The sequence below is a fragment of the Pseudochaenichthys georgianus genome, unplaced genomic scaffold, assembly GCF_902827115.2.
Source record: "Pseudochaenichthys georgianus unplaced genomic scaffold, fPseGeo1.2 scaffold_508_arrow_ctg1, whole genome shotgun sequence".
Taxonomy (NCBI): domain Eukaryota; kingdom Metazoa; phylum Chordata; class Actinopteri; order Perciformes; family Channichthyidae; genus Pseudochaenichthys; species Pseudochaenichthys georgianus.
The window spans coordinates 142,968-150,535 of record NW_027263069.1 but is presented as its reverse complement, the minus strand read 5'-3'; positions in this window follow the sequence as shown (position 1 = coordinate 150,535).

Sequence of the window (7,568 nt, the reverse complement as noted above, 5' to 3'; positions counted from 1 at the left end):
TAGTCCAAATGTTTGGAAATGCATGTGTGTATAATAGGAAGATGAATCCACGAGGATATCCATCCAGGACCTATGATCCAGGACCACAGCCACGACTCAAGATCCAGCGCTCGCGATCCAGGACACAGGACCGCAGGATCATCCATGACTCCGGATCCCAGCGTATATAGACACCAAAAAGAAAGACATTTGGGGAAGCTGGGTTAATCGGAACATGAGTGTACACGGGTATAGACAGAGAGAAGGAAGAAGTAAGATGTCCCCCGACAAACTAAGCCTATATCAGCAAAACTAGGGGCTGAATCTAATCAGCCCTAACTATAAGCTTTATCAAAAAGGAAGGTCTTAAGCGCACTCTTAAAAACTGATAGGGTGTCTGCCGCCCGAACACAAACTGGAAGCTGATTCCACAAATGTGGAGCTTGATAAGAAAAGGCTCTGGCTCCCATTGTACTTTTAAAGATTCTAGGAACAACCAACAACTTTGCATTCTTGGAACGCAATGCCCTAGTAGGCCAGTAGGGTATAATGAGTTCTTTAAGGTAAGATGGCGCCTGCCCATTAAGGGCTTTGTAGGCGAGAAGAAGAATTTTAAATTCTATCCTGTGTTCTATAGGGAGCCAGTGTAAGGCAGCCAGAACAGGAGTAATGTGGTCCCTTTTCCTAACTCTGGTTAGTACACGAGCCGCAGCATTTTGAATCAGCTGAAGCGACTTGATTGACTTCTTAGTACTCCCTGATAATAAAGAGTTACAATAATCCAGCCTAGAAGTAACAAATGCATGGACTAGTTTCTCTGCATCGTTTTGAGACAAGATATGCCTGATTTTTGCAATGTTACGTAGATGGAAGTAGGCGGTCCTTGAAATTGATTTTATGTGGGCGTTAAAGGATAAATCCTGATCAAATATAACACCAAGATTCCTTACAGTCTCACTGGAGGCCAAATTAATACCATCCATAGTTAGTATGTCTTTAGATAATTTGTTTCGTAGATTCTTCGGGCCAAGTACAATAACTTCAGTTTTGGTCGTGTTTAACATCAAAAAGTTTAAGGTCATCCACGTTTTTAAGTCCTTAAGGCAGTCTTGAATTTTATTTAGATGATTAATTTCATCAGGCTTGATTGATAAATATAGTTGAGTATCATCCGCATAACAATGAAAGTTTACAGAATGATTCCTTATAATATTGCCTAACGGAAGCATATATAATGTGAACAAAATAGGTCCGAGCACTGAGCCCTGTGGCACTCTCTTATCGTTTAGTTGATATCACTAGCTAATGTGAGTTACATTTCATCCTGATGCTTTTGAAGAATCGTTGTTAATAAAGTGAACTCTTTTTGAAAAGGAAGGACTCGCTGGGTTTAAACTTCTTCCTGCTGTGTCCCACAAGCTGTTCAGCTGGGATCCGGCTCCGACCCGAAACACCGACACTATCTTACATTGCTGTTGGCGGCCCGCCCTGTAGCTCCTGGTGCACCACCACTTATTGCTGTTTAGCTAATAAACGTTAGCTATTGTTTAACCCCCTGTGGTCAGACATTGCGGACCCGTGTCTACGTTCAGGCAGTGAGGGGAATTATAAAAAGATTGTTGTGTTTTTTTAAGCAGACCCGGCAGCAGCTCCAAACAACTGTGACAACTTAACAGTTCATTTAAAAGCTTAACAACTGTTTATTTTGTCAGTAAAGTTTGATAAAGCTGGCGAGGCTATGCAAAGTAATAGCAATTACATTTAAACAGGAAGTACCAAGACATGTGGAAGTCTGCTTGAAATGATTTCTTTATTAATTACCTATTTTTGTCGTTGATTTCAATCCAGTGCTTTTGTATAATTATCAATGTATTTAATATCAGTTATTATAGTATTATATGACATTTAAATACATTTTATAACAACATAAAGGATCACCCTTCCTCCTCAGTCCACTGGAAGTATTTTTATTTATTTAAACATGTTTGCTCTTTGTTCTTATGAATAATTATGAGTTACATTTTTGAAATATGCCAAAAATAAAGTTAGTACCAACCCATTTCACACATCTATATTCTGTGTTATGATTTTATGTTAATCTGTCAGTGAATCATTATTTAAATTAGTAGACGCTACATCAGATACCCCTCTCTGTAGCTGGAGGTGTGTTTGTTTCTGTCTCGGGGCATCCCTGTGCTGTCAGAAGGTTCCTCTCTGCTGTCGGAAGGTTCCTCTCTGCAGCTGGAGGTGTGTTTGTTTCTGTCCCGGGGCGTCCCTGTGCTGTCAGAAGGTTCCTCTCTGCAGCAGAAGGTGTGGGTTGTTCCCTCTGGTTGACCTGCTCACAGTCTCCACCTGCAGACAAAAATAATAATATAGGTTCAACCTGAGTAAGGATGAAAATACGTATACAAATAATAAATAATAATATACAAACACTACAAATTAATAAATTAAATAAAAAAAAACTGCGTAAAAACTTTAAAAATATATTTGAAACGGTTGATAAATAAATTGATAATAAAACTAAATATATAACAAATGTATACAAAAATTAGAACCTAATATAAAAAAAGACTAAAATTAGACATTTACAAATAAATAATAAATATAAAATATATGTAAATAATAAAATTATACATAGAGAAATAAAAAATGTTATATAAAAACAATCCATACACACTCCCAACTAAATATGTACACATGGCTATAGACAGAAAAAAACATACATGTGATAAATACATAAACACTGGAAGTACATTTAAAATTTGAATAATAAAACTAAATATAAAGTCAATTATAATAAAATATATGAATAAAAAGAGAAATATAATATTTAAAAAAACCTAAAAGAATATATAAATATTCAAAATAAATATACAAACACTACAACTCAGCTAATGCATTTGCTAAATAAATATATTAAATATAAACAATAAAACAAAAATATATCCAAATTTTAAAAATAATAATAAATGTATATAAAATATAGATAGACACTCCAATTAAATATACAAACAATATAAACACAAATATTAAAATACAAAAATATTTAAAAAAATAAATAAAGACACTGAAAAAATATATTTAATTGAATATTTAAAAACTAAATATTTAAAAACTACATTATGTAAACATGCAGACTCACCTGAGCTCCAGGTGACGGCAGTGACGGAGTCGGAGGTGCTAGAGCTGGACCTGAAGCTGGGCTGCAAAACATACTGTAGTTATGAGACTGAAAAAGACTCACACTCGAGTCCTCACTAACACTAAGAAAGAGGATCCATCACTTACTGGTTCCTCACCAACACTAAGAATGTAGTGGCCAAAATCCCAAAAAGTTTGTCTTGTAACCTTCACCTCAAAAGCTATTGTTCTTGGCCAAATGTAGAGCTTGGGCCTGGGAAGCAGTGTCACACTCGCAGTACACAATCCACTGGACGTTTTGGTTGCTTTTCAACGTTTATTTCCAGCAAAACAAAATACAAAGGTGGGGTAGGTAAGTTTCAGAAACCGGCTCGAGATACACTTTTTGTTATATTCCATGGAATGCTCTTAACATCCCGATAGCAATGAATATCTGAAGTGCTTTGACAAAAAATCCATAAAAAAACGTCATCTGTAGAAGCCGTGGTCCCGGCTCCAAGACTGGATTATACAGCCATGTTTCCGGCTTCAGAGCTCTTACAGCCAGGATTCTGGCTTCAGCAGCCATGATTCTGGCTTCAATTCCGGTCCCCGCAGCCATGGTTTCAGCCCCAGTTCTGGCCCCAGACCTCCTTTAGTCCCTCCTCTAGTCCCTCCTCGAGTCCCCTCTCTAGTTTCCCTCTCGAGTTCCCTTCTCTAGTTACTCCTCTAGTCCCTCCTCTAGTCTCTCCTCTAGTCCCCTCTGTAGTCCCTTCTCGAGTCCCCTCTCTGTTTCCATCTCAAGTCCCCTCTCCAGTTCCCCCTCGAGTCCCCTCTCGAGTTCCCTCCTTTAGTCCCTCCTTTAGGCCCTCCTCTAGTCCCTCCTCGAGTCCCCTCTCTAGTTCCCCTCTCGAGTTCCCTTCTCTAGTTACTCCTCTAGTCTCTCCTCTAGTCCCCTCTGTAGTCCCTTCTCGAGTCCCCTCTCTGTTTCCATCTCAAGTCCCCTCTCCAGTTCCCCCTTGAGTCCCCTCTCGAGTTCCCTCTCGAGTTCCCTCCTCTAGTCCCTCCTCTAGTCCCTCCTCAAGTCCCCTCTTGTGTTTCCCTCTCTAGTCCCTCCTCTAGTCCCTCCTCTAGCCCCTCCTCTAGTTTCTCCTCTCTCCTCTAGTCCCCTCTGGAGTCCCCTCTCCAGTCTCCTCTCGAGTCCCCTCTCAAGTCTCCGCTCGAGTTCCCTCTCCAGTCCCAATTCAAGCCCCTACGCAAGTGTTGTTGATGGTTCCGCTGGGGGTCCTGCCAACCCTGTGTCCTGTGCCGTTGGAGATCCCGCAGAATACTCTCCTGCCAGGGGTCCTGCCAACCCTAGGTCTGGTCTCGTTGGAGGTCCCGCCGTCTGCTCCCCTGCCGGGGGTCCTGCCAACCCTAGGTCTGGTCTCGTTGGAGGTCCCGCCGTCTGCTCCCCTGCCGGGGGTCCTGCCAACCCTAGGTCTGGTCTCGTTGGAGGTCCCGCCGTCTGCTCCCCTGCCGGGGGTCCTGCCAACCCTGTGTCCTGTGCCGTTGGAGGTCCCGCAGAATACTCTCCTGCCGGGGGTCCTGCCAACCCTTTCTCCGGTCTCGTTGGAGGTCCCGCAGAATACTCTCCTGCCGGGGGTCCTGCCAACCCTTTCTCCTGTCTCGTTGGAGGTCCCGCCGTCTACTGCCCTGCCGGGGGTCCTGCCAACCCTAGGTCCGGTCTCGTTGGGGGTCCCGCCGTCTGCTCCCCTGCCGGGGGTCCTGCCAACCCTGTGTCCTGTGCCGTTGGAGGTCCCGCAGAATACTCTCCTGCCGGGGGTCCTGCCAACCCTTTCTCCTGTCTCGTTGGAGGTCCCGCCGACTACTCTCCTGCCGGGGGTCCTGCCAACCCTGTGTCCTGTGCCGTTGGAGGTCCCGCAGAATACTCTCCTGCCGGGGGTCCTGCCAACCCTATGTCCTGTCCCGTTGGAGGTCCCGCAGAATACTCTTCTGCCGGGGGTCCTGCCAACTCTATATCCCGTGCCGTTGGAGGTTCTACCGGGGGCCCTGCCAGCCCCATGTCCATCACCTGTCTCGCCGGGGTTCCTGCCAACTCCTGGTCCTCTTCCTTGGGGGATCCTGCCGAAGCCTGTCCGATCGGCTCCGGTTTCTGTCCGGCCGACACCGGGTCCTGCCCGGTCTCCGGAGCTGTCCCATCAGCGCTTTCCTGCCCGGCCTCCGGATCCTGTCCGGTCGACACCGGCTCCTGCCCGGCCTCCGGAGCTGTCCGGTCTTCGCCCTCGAGCCCGGCCCCCTGAGAGCCGCGGTCTTCGCCCTCGAGCCCGGCCCCCTGAGAGCCCGGCCCCCTGAGAGCCGCGGTCTTCGCCCTCGAGCCCGGCCCCCTGAGAGCCCGGCCCCCTGAGAGCTGCGGTCTTTGCCCTCAGGCCCGGCCCCCTGACTCTTCCTGCCGTTGCCTTCGCCCTCGGGCCCGGCCCCCTGACTCTTCCTGCCGTTGCCTTCGCCCTCGGGCCCGGCCCCCTGACTCTTCCTGCCGCTGCCTTCGGCCCTCCATGGTCCCCACCTTGGACTCTGTCTTGACCCCGGGCCATCCGCCCGAGACCCCTTCCTGGTTGTCAGGGACCAAGCAGTAAGACAACAGGACACAGGAGTGGTTTAAATAAACTAGGGTTTTTATTTACCCAAAAATCCACAAAACATTATATAATAGCAAGGCCTATAAAAGAGCTCAACAGAAAATACCTCAAAGAAACATAACAGGTGTTAACTCAACAAACGGACCTCCTACAATGAAAAACCAAGGAACCTATATAGTGGCTTGGTCAAACCAAGTTGAACTCAAGGGATAATTAATAGTCACATCATACACAGGACACTGACAAAACACAAATCCCCCCTTTGACATGGAAGCAGGTGGTTTGTCCCAATCTGTCCCAATTGGCTCCTTGCAGTATTTATGAGTCCTCAGCGCTCGGCCACGCCCTTTGCTGAACCAGGAAGTAACCTCCCCCAATGGACATGGTAACATTTAGAGCAAATGTGTGGTGTTAATTGGCATCTTTTTTTGTAGCTGCACTAAAGCAAAACTACTGAAGATGAGGATGCAGTGTAGTTGGTTTACCCTGTGTGGCTGTGGCCATCACACTGGTCCTCTGCCTTGCCCCCGGGCAGTCCGCCCGAGTCCCCCTTTTTGGACTCTACCTTGCCCCCCGGGCCGTCCGCCCGAGACCCCTTCCTGGTCCTCCGCTGTGTTCCTGGGCTGTCAGCCCAAGACCCGTCCTTCAGAACCCCTCCACCCACCCTGGTGGCCCTAGTTGTGTGTCCCTCCTCCAGAACCCCTCCACCCACCCTGCTTGAGGTTTTGTACTTTTTTTTTTTTTTAGGGACGTCTGGAATCCGTCCCTTGAGGGGGGGGTTCTGTCACGATTCTCATGTTATGTCACGTTTGTAGTTTTGTCTGTGTTGGTGTTTTTCTTGTCCTTGGGTTTTATTGTGTAAAGTGTTCACCCCCGTTTCCTGCCTGTCTGCTTTCTGTCTGTTTCCCTCCCTGATTACCCGATTGTGTTCACCTGTTGTCCTTGTGTTTCTCCTCCCCTGCCCGGCTGTTTCTCGTTGTCGTGATTACCCCTCCCTGTATTTAGTCTTAGCTCTTTCTGTGTTCAGTGTTGGGTCGTTGTTTGTTGGCGACTGAGTTCACCGGTGAGTGTTCCGTGTTTTTCATTATCCTTGAAATAAAGGGTTTCTCAAAGTTATCTGCATTTGGGTCCTGCTTCTAGTGATGGTGAGATGAAGCCTTATGAAGCTTTGAAGCTTTCCAGCCAATTGGTTCGCAAAAGGCTTCATCTCATGAGGCTTCATCATGGGCTTCATTTGAACACAACCCCCCTGCTGGTCAAAGTGTGTACAACAGGCAGATTGGACATCTCAACAGTGTGCTCTATCTCATACCGAGTCCCCAATGAGTAAAGCCTTAGAATAACTCTAAACAACGAACATTAAATCATATGTTCATGTCAACAATATTGTATTTATTCCAGTTGAATGATTGTGATTGAAAAGCCTAAGGAGGCTGGTAAACTTTGCAAAGAGGGATTTGAATTCCTTAATAATATTCGTAAACTTAACCATGTTGTAGCCGGAGAAAGGCTAAACCATATCAAAGAATACATTTATTAACTACGTTATCTCATTTAGCTGTAGCTTTTATAAACAACAACAAATACGTATTGTTCAGTCGTCGAACCAGGGACCCTGCGGTCATGAGTCAACTGCTTTCCAGCTGAGCCGCAGCACACACATTGAATCTCACTGAAAACACTGGACCATATTTATTCCTGTATTTATTCATGTTTTTATTCCTACATTTATTTATGCTTGCATCCATTTATAGGCTACTTATTGACATGTTCCAACCTCTATAAGTGAGGGTCTCTCTTGATTCCATCGTGTCACCGGCCCGGGTA